The sequence below is a fragment of the Malus sylvestris genome, chromosome 13 (assembly GCF_916048215.2).
Source record: "Malus sylvestris chromosome 13, drMalSylv7.2, whole genome shotgun sequence".
Taxonomy (NCBI): Eukaryota; Viridiplantae; Streptophyta; class Magnoliopsida; order Rosales; family Rosaceae; genus Malus; species Malus sylvestris.
In genome coordinates this window covers 15,995,667-16,008,995 of record NC_062272.1, presented here as the reverse complement: position 1 = coordinate 16,008,995, position 13,329 = coordinate 15,995,667, and the positions used below count along the sequence as shown (strand labels likewise).

The 13,329-nt window shown below is 39.0% G+C and overlaps 1 long non-coding RNA gene across 1 annotated transcript; it reads right to left on the bottom strand.

Moving 5' to 3' along the window:
- Positions 1–7,638: 7,638 nt before the first annotated feature.
- LOC126594805 (uncharacterized) lies at positions 7,639–8,200 on the bottom strand. The gene is made up of 2 exons (XR_007613432.1): positions 8,008–8,200; positions 7,639–7,917 (listed from the first exon to the last, which is right to left on the bottom strand). It is a non-coding gene; the product is annotated as an uncharacterized LOC126594805 (long non-coding RNA).
- Positions 8,201–13,329: the final 5,129 nt, after the last annotated feature.

The window sequence follows — 13,329 nt, the reverse complement described above, 5'->3', positions numbered from 1 at the left end:
CAAGACACCCCTATACCCAAGGGAACCACCGGAGACGACGCCGCCATACTCACCACCATGCCACACACATTCTCTCTCCCTTTGCCTCTATGGAACACAGGGAAAACCCCTGGTAAGCCGTGGAGTCGAGCTCGAATCTCCGGTTGATTCCGTCCATTTCAAGACAATCAAAGGTAAGGAATCTATTTCTCTCACCTTCACCTTCAATTTCATGGTTAAATCATACCCTAGAATGTTGGTTTGCCGTTAACTGGAGCACAGGAGGCTTCGACCTTCTTCCCCGACAAGAAACGGACCTGCTTGCCCAAACCCAACGAACCCAGGCCCTTTGGGCCATTTAGAACTCAGTCCTTAGGCCCGTCAGACCCAAACCCAACCCATTTAGTTTTTATTTTATTTATTTCTCTTTTTGAAAACCTATAGGAACCGGCCTGAGGGCTGAAGAAAAGTGGGTCTTCGAGCTGTTGCATCTAAGCCCAACCCGGTGAAACCCTTTAAAACCCTAAGATCTCAGGCCTTTGGGCCATATGGAACCTGGGCCTTTGGCCCGTGGAACTTAAGCCCAACCCATTGAAGCCAAACCCAAAACCCTATTTGGACCCCAGGCCTTTGGGCCATGAATCCGGTCCACTAACCCTCAGCCCAACCCTAACCAAACCCCAGCCCGTTGACCTAGACCCATTAACCGTTGACTTTCCGGTCAACATTGACTTTTCGTTGACTTTTCGGGTTTTGGTCGGGACCCCTTCTAGGCTAATTTCGACGTCCTGAATCCATTTATGACATTTGCTTTCCTAAATTCAATCGTTTGAGTATAGTTTTGTTACTTGTACCCTTTATGTGCTTAAGTGCAAATATTAACGGCAATTCCGTCATTCCTATTTCGTACGGCTCTTCGATGACAGAGTATATGTGAGTGGACCCCTTTTAAAATGCATGTTTTAATAGTAGAAATGAATACATGAAAAGCATGATTTAATGATTACATTTTGTGAAAACATTTTATAAGCAATTTGGATTTACACTTATGGATTATCATGCTATACAATGAATATATTTTATCGAACTAATGTTCTTTGTAGTATATATGATGGATGACTATATACTATTTATGAACATGTTTTCTTTACACTTCTTTATAGTATTGTTTGGGCCGAAAATTACACTATCGGCCCGAGCAATCGAGGCCATTGAATAAGCAGATATTTGACCGTTGGATGATAAGGTGGTTGAAATGATTTTTAGTTATTATTGAGAAGTAGTATTATGATTTTAATCATAATATTATCTCTTAATATTAACTAGGATAGTTAAAACCTAATTTTTGATATATCTAGTTGGTTGTTTCAGAAAAGATGATCTGATCCGTCTTCAAAGGATTGCGCGAAGACATTCGAATTGGCTCATCATATCAGACTCCAAGTGTATGCAGTCTCCTACGTGGCTAATTATTACCAAAACCTAATTCCTATTTTTGATATAGAAGTGGGTGGTGCAGTTCAAATTGACTTAGAATTCATGGATGGGATTGGTGCACGTGGTCTTGTCTAGAAATTGGTGATTATACTTCATCAATTAGAATTACTTTTTAAGAGTTTAAGTTGGTAAAGGAGTCATCATGCATGCACATGGGCAGAAGGTTATTGTGCATGTGTGGATAAAGGTTGTAATGATGGGATAAAAGTACCATTGGATATCCTTGGAATTATGCCAATAATTTAGTCAAAACATCAAAACAAGATTGCATCAAGTTGCAAGATGACAGCAAGTTTTAATTGACAAAAACGTGAGGTTAGCAACCAATAAAGACTCATAGTCACAATGCAATTGGGATTGGTTTTCGCGACTTGGGCAAGTAGATCTCTATAAATACCAAACTGCAGACAATAAAAAGCCTCCAATTCAACACACAAACTGCCCTGCGCAAACTCTCACTCTACGCGAAACCTCTCAACAACCTTGCGATTTTTATTTTCTTTTTTGGCGACACATCTTCAGTTTGGATAAACAGCATTGTCGCCGCAGAATCAGCCGATTGCGAAGTACCTTCAGTTTGGATAAACAGCACTGCGTCGAGGCTGAATGGTTATCTATCCAAGTCTTGGTTGAGAAAGGATTTTGAATCCTTATTGGCAGAGGTCATCTCACGAACCTTCTCGGTGAAGTGAGGTGTTACGAATCACCAGACTCAGTGCATTGAAAGCCGAGTTATTTTATGATTGGATACTCACAAGTTGGATTTAGGGTTCAGCATTCTGACGGCCGAACCACATTTACGATTAAAACGTACATCTACTTTGAATACTTATGTCCATATAGTCTAGTGTCAATTCGGCTTGCTTATACTCCTACGAATATAATCACCGTGACCAAATCCGACGACGACGATTTGTGAACTTCGTAAAAATAGCAACCTTATCTTCATGCTCTAGAACGTGAAGGTCGAGACTATTCCTTCCTTAACCGCAATCGCAAGATCGAGAAGTCCGCAACGCACCCAACACAACATCAACATATTTTACTCCTCGGCCGAGCTCAGCCGACGAGTTGGCAAGCCCTGCATCAACCGAAAGACGTAGTTAGCTCATTAGTTACTCGGCATGTGCGCCACGTAGGCTTGGTAGTTTTTAGGGTCAACAAGTATATATGATGGATGACTATTGTGGAGCCAAAAATAATCAAGAGGCGACACGTGAATTTTTGGGTGAAAAAGACAAAATTACCCTCGAGGCACACTGGAATTCCTACGCGCGAGCAGTGGACAATCATCCCTCAATCAAGTGAAAAGTGCCCAAATAGGTATTTATTTATAACCTATTTCATCCATCCCTCATCATATCTTCTCCTCAAGGTAACCCCTAAATCATTCTTTTTTTATTATATTAATTAGCTAATTAATTGATTAATTATTCAATTAATTTGCTAATTAAACACAAATTGTGAACCTAACCCACAAAATCATCCAAGTGTCTGGTCCTTCCTTTCCCAAGGGGGCCGGCCACACCCCTATATAAACCCCATAATTCTCTCCAAAACTCAATTCCAATTCTCTTGCTAAATTCTCTAAATTCTCCAAACACTTTTCCCTCAAAATTCTAACTTTGGCATCGGAGGTTCTTCGGCCAAAGCCCCCCCCCATTCATCGTGGGTGTGTGAGGCTCGTGGCCTTGACCTAAGGTGTTATTTATTTTGTAGGTACAATTTTGTCCAAGAACAAGGAGGAAGAAATTTGCATCCACAACCATATGCTATGAAGATGATTTTGAGATATTTGTACTTATGTTTTGGGAAAGACTATATTCAATATTTTTGTGCATATCTAGTGGTCATTGTTCTGCCTACGGGCAATGATACTTATATTGGCTTCGGTCGGGCATAGGTTGGTGCCTGTTTGGCAAATGAAGTGTTCTAAAGGAAGTATTCTAAATGAAGAGTTCTCTATGCCTTCGGGCGATACTGATACCACTAGTTAGTGATAACTCATATATTTCATGCATTTATACCATCCATTTCTAGTCTATTTGTGATGTTTTTGAGTTAAACTGGTTGCATTTTACCTTACTTTGTGTTAGTGTGAAGTTACATGTACTTTAGGATCAATTTGAAGGCAAAAGAAGTGAAAATATGCCATTTTTTGGGTTGACCCTTATTCAAACATGGAGAGAAGTTTAGTGGCCTGTTTTGGAGCCCAAATAATGTTGTTACTTGTTTTGAAGCCCAAATAAAGAATCCAAAGCGAATCTGGCTGGTTAGGAGACCAATAGCAGAATGGGAAAAGAATTGGATTATCTAGCCTGATTTGGAGGAGCCAAATAAGGAAAAACATTCAAAACTTTGGCTTAATGGTTAGGATCACCTTGCAATCAGCTGCAGCCCCATTTAGCAAATAAATATTAGGGTTTCAGATCACTTTTACACAAGCCCCCTTTGGGGTTGCCTAGAGCTCTCTCTCTTCTCTTTCTTTAGCCTTTCTTCTAGAAACAAAACCCTATTTCCCTTCATCATCCAATGCCACCGAAGAAACCACGCAGCTGTGCTGTTCTTGGAGAAGTTCAACATTAGAATTGCTTCAAGGGGGTTTCTTCTATGAACTTTAATTTCACTCATGTAGTTCTTGATATTTATATATTCTATAATCATGTTGTGTAATTTAAGTTCATAGCTGGGAATTTTGATGTCGCCTTGCAAAACTATTCTATGTTATTAAGTTAAAGTATTCAAATTATCAATCTGTGTTCTTATTTCATTCACTGGTTTTATAGTTTAATTTATTTGATCATCTTAATGTTTGATCACCATTAGGGCTGTTTATGAATTATTTAATCAAGATTATAGTACACATCATGCTTAATCTTGGTAGACATGTGAATGAATGAAGAAACTGCTATGCATACATCCTGCCATGTGATTTCTTTGGTTCTTTGAAATTTTCTTGTTCTTAATGGATTCTTACTTGCTAATCTACGTTGAACATCACAACTAGCTTGTAAATTAGGAGTACTTAATCAAAACCACACATCAAATGGATGATCATAAATAAGTAAAACGAACCCTAGTTGTAGATTGGATAGTTGAATGCGTTTTGACTTAATTTCATGGAATTGGCTTGTAACGATGAAATCGGTATCCCTAGTTCCATTCCCATCATTTCTGAATCAATCTATCATTCATCTTTATCTTGTCTTGCATTTTAAGTTACTTTAGTTTTCAAAACAAAAATCTAAATTCAGTTTTCATTTTCATTACTTAGTTAGGGTTCTCATAAAGCTAGTAATTTGTAGAGTTCTAATCAGTCCCTATGGTTTGACACTCTTACTTGTGTCATTATACTATCCTTATATTTTCACTTGAAAGGAATACAACAGTTAGCACACTATATACGAGATATGTTTTATGAAAGGTTTTATGGCATGCTAGAGTTTTCGGAAAAACCTATTACATATTATACTATTGAATTTCCATAAAACTTTGGGGGTTAGTATGTTATTGAATAACTGTTTCCGTATTATATATATATATATATATATATATATATATACACATATATATATCAACTTGGTTCACTCATATTTGTTTTGCATCCCCTCAGGACATAGGAACGAGGAATACGATTCAAGATACGAGGCATTAGTTGTATGCTATGAACATGTCATGCATTATCATTAAATTCATTGTTGGCAGTTGAATATTATTATTGTGATAGTATCTTCACGCAAGAATGAATAGTTACATCCTATTATTTTGCTACAATTTATGTAGTTCGAACAAAATTTATACACATGATTTACATGTTTTCAACATATGCATTTATTAAATGGCTCGCGTCACCTTCAAGTGTCGGCCAGCATGTGGCCATCCCAATGTCTCTAGGACATCAAGATCGGGGCGTGTCAGGTTACCCGCAGGCAGTGGCGAAGCTACATAAGGGCGAGGGGTGGCCGTCGCCCCTCCGCTCGCCGAAAAACAAGCCCAGAAACGCCCCTTTGTTTTGGCCGGAAACTGGAAAGTATGGTGGTTTCTGGCCTTTGCCGCTGTGCAGCGCCCCTATGCGCAGCAGGGTTTGTTTTCATAAAAGGAAAAATATTTATTTAAGCAAAGCGACACCGTTTTGCTGCTTCATTAAAACAAAATAATAAAATATCGTTTTACAGCTTCATTATACCAAAATAATAAAATATTTGGGGGACCCCTGGTCCCCAAATTTCTCCCCATTTTCCATTAGAGCCTCAATTCCCAGCAATCACCAAAAGCCACTGCAGCAGCCTGAACACCCAACCCAAACCGTTCTGTTGGCCCTTTCATTCCAACCGCCATGCTAGCTTCCATTTCAATCGCCATCCAGCCGCCATGCCATCCTTCCCATTTTAGGTAAATTTTTTATTTTTAAAATGTATATTATTTTCAAATCTTAATTAATTATTTAATATGATTTTTGTTTAATTAGTATTGAATCATAGGGTAGTACATTAACATGGTTATAGGAAAGTTAATGAAAATGACTTGAAAATTTTGAGTTTTAACCATAAAGGCAAAATAAATGGTAAAGTGAATAGTACCAGGATTGACTTTTTAGTGTAAAAATGTGGTTTTTCGTTAAAGTGAACAGTACCGGGAGCTTTTCGTTAAAGTTCCTCGAATTTTTATTGATTGAATAATTTGTAGTGATTATTAATATTGATTAATTGAATTGTTGGTTTGATTAGTTGTTAGTCATATTAGTATAGTAAAATATCAAACAGTGCTTAAAGAGTTTTTTTTTTTTTTTTTTTCACTATACAATTACGTAATTGAACGATACTATAAAAACAGTGCTTAAATCCTTACACGTTTTTTTGTTTTAATAGATTATGGAATACATTATTATATCAAAGAATTTGGTTGTGCATTTTTTTAAACCTTGGACATTTTAAGTTGGCCCCTCCCCTCGACATATCCTGGCTTCGCCACTGCCCACATGTCACTCTCTTGTAAACCTGTTAAAGATCCATTATTAACAGGTTCTTATTTTGTCACCTGATAATAACTTGATTAGTTATCCTCTTGATCCGAAACTCGTTATTTTTGTGTCGTTTATGTGTCGTGTTAGAAATTGTCAAATCTACTATTTATATACTTCTTTACGTTTGATTGTCGAGTAAAATCCAATTATACCCTAAAAACATTTTTTTTTTTAAATACCGAGTGCATAAATGACACTCGATCTTTTGGTAATTTTATGTGATTACCATATGAACTAAACTTTTTAACAATTAACAGCCTTAACTTTACACCACCAAATTGTATAGGGTATGAAGTTATGGGATGCCATTTGTGCAATTTTTTCTTAAAAGAGGAACAAATTAATCGTTGTGAGATTTTTTTTTTCAATACAAATCCTTATGGGAAGGAGGTGGTGCTAGCACATGGTGAGACAAAAATGCATAAACATATGGTATAATATTATCTAAATTATCACTCAGTACTACGGTCTGGTGGTACTCATCTTCGCTTAGAAGTGAGAGATCTTAGGTTCGAATCTCATGGATTATGAATTCGATATTAAATTAGGTTGCTCATTGTGTGGCATACCCAAATCCCCATTCCCTAGTATAAAAATATCGATGTACTCAAAAAAAAAAAAATTACCCAAATTAGCCATTTAGTAATACGGTCTAATGATATTCCTTTTCACTTGTAAGTCTTAGGTTCGATTTTCGCCAAAGACGAATTTGAACCACATTATTACTAACTCATTGTGAGGCTAAGCCTACCATCTCTCTGTTAGTATAGATAATATCATTTGTTTAAAAAAAAATATTACCCAAATTAATTACATGTGTGCAATTTGGTAACAAATTGGAATGATTTTCCAACCAGATTTGCTGATATCTAATGGTTCCGATGCAAGTATCCGTCATTTACAATCATCAATTGTTCTCTGATGAAACAACAACAATAACAAAGTTTTTCTCATTAAGTAAGATCGGCTATATAAATTCTAGAATGTCACTGGATTCAGTTTTGCCAACTGCTGGGTCAATTAATTGCAGAAAAGTATGATGATTAAAAAAAAACTGCACCAAATATTTATGTATGGACAAGATTTAAGTCTAATTAGATATAAATGGAAATCGTAAAAACTAATCACATCCCAACTGATGATCATGAATATACAGGAACATCTATTAATTAATTTTAATCTAGGGTTATATCGACATTAATCAAAGCTTATACATTCTAATTAACTAGTGTAATTGTTTATAAATCATACGAGAGAGTAGTATTATAGATGTACACGTATGATTCATATATACCTCCTCGATTCCTCAATGTCGAAAGAGAGTAGCGTACGTTCGTGGTGAAAATTTTCTACATCGATATCTTCCACGTACCGTGGCACCGCACATCAACATGTTATTATATATACGAAGACGTTCTCTTGCCAAATAATGACATTAAAGGTGATTGTATAATGATTAAGTTATAAGTAAGTGGTGAATTGAAATAAAGTTAAACAGAACAACGTACCATTAGAAGAAAACCAAGAGAGCATATCGACAGAGAGTTGTTGACCTTTGTGGGTGGAGTCTCGGCCACCCCACTGGTTCTGGAAAGCCATTTCCGGGGCATTGGCCATTCCATTGCGACAGAACCGCTGAAATGCCCTCTCGCATATGATCATGGTCAAAGAACCGGTCTACGGTAGACGATTATGAAGCTGCTATCACACGTCCACCGTTGATGGATCCCATGGCATTAGGTACTAAGCTGTCGCCACCTTGTGCGACCGAAATGCCCTAACGAAACTCTCTCTCTCTCTCTCTCTCTCTCTCTCTCTCTCTCTCTCTCTCTCTCTCTCTCTCTCTCAGAGCGGACGATGATCGAGGAGTACAAATAGAGAAAAAAGAGGAAGAGAGTTGTAATTGATTTTGAGAGAGAGCATGAAATGCGTGGAGTGAATAGACAGAGAAAGAGAGACTCGATAAAAGTGTGTGAGATGTCGGAAACGGAACAACTTAATTAGTTGGCTTTTTTGTCTCAATATTTGGTGAGCATATAATATTCACATGGATTCTTCATGTGTGATGCTTTGTAATAATAGAGCTTAATTATTAAGTCGATTTTTATTTAAATAAGGAAATTTGTTTATTTTTCCCAATCAAAAGATGACACATGTTTCTTGAATTTAAAAGTTTATAAAAATTTAAATAACATATGCACTAGTTTTTAGAACAATAAAACATGTGTTAGTGATTTTGTTAGAGAGCTCCTGCAATCAACACTCCCTTGAGAACACTATCTTTAAATCACATCCTAGCAGTGGCCGTGCAATAAAAGGCGATGCAGACCTCAATTGCTTGCGATGCAAGAAATACTGATCGAGCCAAGAACATAAGCCACAACTCATAGAATCGACTGGTCGAAATGATACAACATATTTGACGTTATAGATTATAAATTCAATCCGAATTGGTTCATGCTATAGATCAGGTAATTATTGAAGATATTTATACCATACTTAGGGTCTCCGTATTTAGATCTCGTACAAATAATCGGAGGACTCAAATGTAATTATGTAATAAATGGAGGGGTAAATATGTAATAAGTGAGGAGCCATTATTCTATAAAATGACTCCTCACCCTCACAATTAGAGGAAACCAATTCCTAGGCCCTCTCACCCCCTCTCGAAGCCTCTTCTATCTAGCGCAAAGCTCTCACACTCTCTCCCTCACAAATACTCTCAGAGAAATACAATCAGGGTGGATGTAGCCCAAACCTTGGGGTGAACCACGATACATCTTGTGTTATTTACATTTCTTGCAGATTCATGGTCGGATTTACGTTGTTCCAAGACCTCCGGTTTTGTGCTTCAACATTTGGCGCCGTCTGTGGGAAACGATACGAAAAGTTGTGTCGGTTCTCTTTCATTTTTTCACCTCCACCGTGAATCTGCAGAAACCTAAAAACCAAACGAAAAATACATGCTAACAAGCACCCACCTTTCTTCCTTCATTTGGAAAACCCAACAGGTGTCTTACTAGCACCCACCCCCTTCTATCCCTGTCTGACAGTTGCGGATCCAGAGCAACTGTACTCTCTCACCCTTTCTTCATCATCCACATTTGGATACACTAAATCTACCCAGCTCAAGCTTTTTAGCTATGGCCTCCGAGGCCTTATGGTTCGGAGCTCTGCTTCCTCTTCTCCAATGTCTCTCAGCCATGGCGAAGTAAACTTATTTGAGTACTAGATACCAGCAACTTCCATGGGAACCACCTAATTCACTAGATCTGAGCCCGACCACACCAGATCACGCCCCCAGAGAACCCTAAAGTTGCTCCGATGGAGGAAAGGCTGGAGCTCGCGCGTGCCAAGGACACTAAGGAGCGCATGGCGGGAGTGGAGCGCCTGCATCAGCTTCTGAAAGCGTCCAGAAAGAGCCTAAGTTAGTCGGAGGTGACGTCGCTCGTCGACTGCTGCTTGGATCTTCTCAATGACAACAACTTCAAAGTCTCTCAGGGCGCTGTGCAGGCATTGGCCTCCGCCGCCGTGCTTTTCGGCGACCACCTCAAGCTTCATTTCAATACGCTTGTTCCCGCCGTCGTCGAGCATTTGGGCGATGGCAAACAGCCTGTTCGCGATGCCGCTCGGAGGCTCCTGCTTACACTCATGGAGTTTTCTTCTTCGACAATCATTGTTGAAAGAACATGATCTTATGCCTGGACGCACAAAAGCTGGAGAGTTCGAGAAGAGTTTGCGCGGACGGTCACCTCAGCAATTGGACTTTTTGCATCAACTGAACTTCCACTTAAGCGTACTATACTTCCTTCGATTCTACAGATGTTAAGTGATCCAAATCCTGGCGTCTGATCTCAAGGTTGAAGTCATTCAATAAGTGCAGAACCTCATCACATATACCAGGTTTTGCAGCTACCAGTGTCCGCCATAATCACAGTGAAGTTTGGTCTTGCAGGAAGTGTTATTAGAGTAGTATCAACTGCTGTCTTTACGTGGAGATAGGTTTTCTCCTTCTCCAATTGGGTTCCACTTAGTTTTTCCTATTTGGGCAACCCTACAGTACGGGAACTATCAGCGTCGAATACTTGTTGAAGACCTGAACAAGCAATGGAAGAAAGAGAGAGAGATGGCGACTTTTCCTTCCACCCATTGCTGCCACACCTACTATGATGTGGTTGAGAGAATATTTCAGAAAAAGAAAAAGAGAAAAAAAAAAGAGCAAAGCTGAAAGTAAACAAAAGCAAAAGCAAATAATATTAATGGGGTGCATAGTGGGATGGTGCAGTCTACAACCATGATGATGATGGGCCAACAAGCCAACTCATTCGAATTCAGATTTGATAGCAGCTGTTACTCCAGTCTCTAAAAAAACCATCCAAGCCAACGAACGCTACCAACAAAAGCAACCCAGTACGCAGTAGGCGCAGTACGCACCAACAATCTGCAACTGTCGAAACCTTTATTTTTTAATGATGTAATTTATTTTTCGTATCTTTCGGAGATATCTGTATAAACCCCATCAGAGGGTAATAATAATAATAATAATTAAAAAAAAACGGTAAGCCCAAAATAATGGGCTGCAATGTCATATGGAGTGCGAAGGCCCATATGCCCAAAAGAGCCAGGCCCTCTATTATCACCAACCAGGTGACCAAAAGTACTCCCAGTACTCCAAAATTATTTGGCAACCTGCCGCTATTAGCACCAACCAGGTGATCAAAAGTACTCCCAGTACTCCAAAATTATTCGGCAACCTGCCACTATTACCACAAACCAGGTGATCAAAAGTACGTCCAGTACTCCAAAATTATTCGGCAACCTGCCGCTATTATCACCAACCAGGTGATGAAATGTACAACCCGTACTCTAATATCATTTGGCAACTAACCATTCATGCCACCAACCAGATGATGAAATATACAACCCGTACTCTCATTCATGCCACCAACCAGGTGATCAAAAGTACACCCAGTACTCCAAATTATACATGTCATTCATACATAAACATTCATGAGCAGCACTCATGACAATCATACATAAACATTTATGACCATTATTCATGTTAACATTTATAAGCATCACTCATGTTAACATTCATGAGCATCACTCATGACAACATCCATGAGCATCACTCATGTCAATCAACATAAACATTCATGAGCATCACTCATGTCAATCAGCTTCAAAAGCTTCATTTACAGAGCTCTAGCTTCAAAAGGTTCATTTACAGAGCTCTGGCTTCAAAAGGTTCATTTACAAAAGCTCCAGTTTCGAAAGCTTCATTTAAAGAGCTCTAGCTTCAAAGCTTCACTTGCAAAGCTTCACCTACAAAGCTTCAGTGCAGGGTATACAAATACCACATCCGAACAACCGCCACTTCGGCCCATACATGGATTCAATTTGAAGTCTCGAGCCAACAGACTCTATTGACCGAAGACTTGGGGGACTACATTATGTACCATATATTGGGCCTCAACTGGGCCTCATGGAAAATACTTAGGGGACTTAGCCCATTATCTATGTACTGAGGAGCGAGCCCTTATTCTATAAAAGGGACTCCCTCACTTTCATTAGAGAGCACTCATGAAAAATACTTGGGGGACTTAGCCTATCACTTATATTTTAAGGAGCGAGCCCTTATTTTATAAAAGGGACTCCCTTACATTCGTTAGAGAGCATCGCCGCCAGCTGAACAACCGCCTCGTCACGAGCATCACTCCTAACTCATTATTCATGTACTGAGGAGCGAGCCCTTATTTTATAAAAGGGACTCCCTCACCTTCGTTAGAGAGCATCACCGCCAGCTGAGCAACCGCCTCGCCGCGAGCATCACTCCTAACCCATCATTTATGTATTGAGAAACGAGCCCTTATTCTATAAAAGGGACTCCCTTACCATCATTAAAGAGCATTAACTCTAGCTCATCATTCATGTATTGAGGAGTGAGCCCTTATTCTATAAAAGGGATTCCCTCACCTTTAAACGCCACAAAGTCGAGTCAACCAAGGCAACATAAGCCACGAGCCGAGCAGCCTCGCAGCGTGTGCTACTTCTAGTTGAACATCATTTCAGATTGAGCACTGCCCCATATCGAGCATCAGTTCAAGACGGCATCTAGTTACTTCGGCCCACACATGGACTGAATTTCAAGTCTCCAGCCAAAATACTCTCTTGACTGAAGACTTGGGAGACTACTGTTTATATCATACTTAGGACCTCCGTATTTAGACCTCGTATAAATACTCGGAGGATTCAAATGTAATTATGTAATAAAGGAATGGGCAAATATGTAAAAAAGGGAGGAGCCCTTATTCTATAAAAATGCCTTCTCACTCTCACAAACCCTAAACCTCTCCTATCTAGAGCAAACCTCTCACACTCTCCCCCTCACAAATACTCCAATCAGTGTGGACGTAGCCCAAACCTTAGGGTGAACCACGATACATCTGGTGTTATTTACATTTCTTGCAGATTCACAGTCGGATTTATGTTGTTCCAAGACCTCCGGTTTTGTGCATCAACAGAGGACAATCATAAAAGCAAACATATATATATATATATAACAACACTTGAGAAACAGCTGCATACGTTGTTAGTTTTCAACTTGTTATATATATGTAATTAAAATTTAGTGATCGTCTGCTTCATATCAATCCCACTCGACCATTCGAAAGCTGCCCTAGGTGCTGCTGCGGAATTCATTGAGATGCTCCAACCTCCAGGCCATTCCCTGCACCAGTAAAGACTGATTGAGAAAAAGAAGGGAAAGCGTCCAAGAATTGAAGAATTAATTTAAAACTAAAATCTTAACTGAAAGGAATGACAAAGAC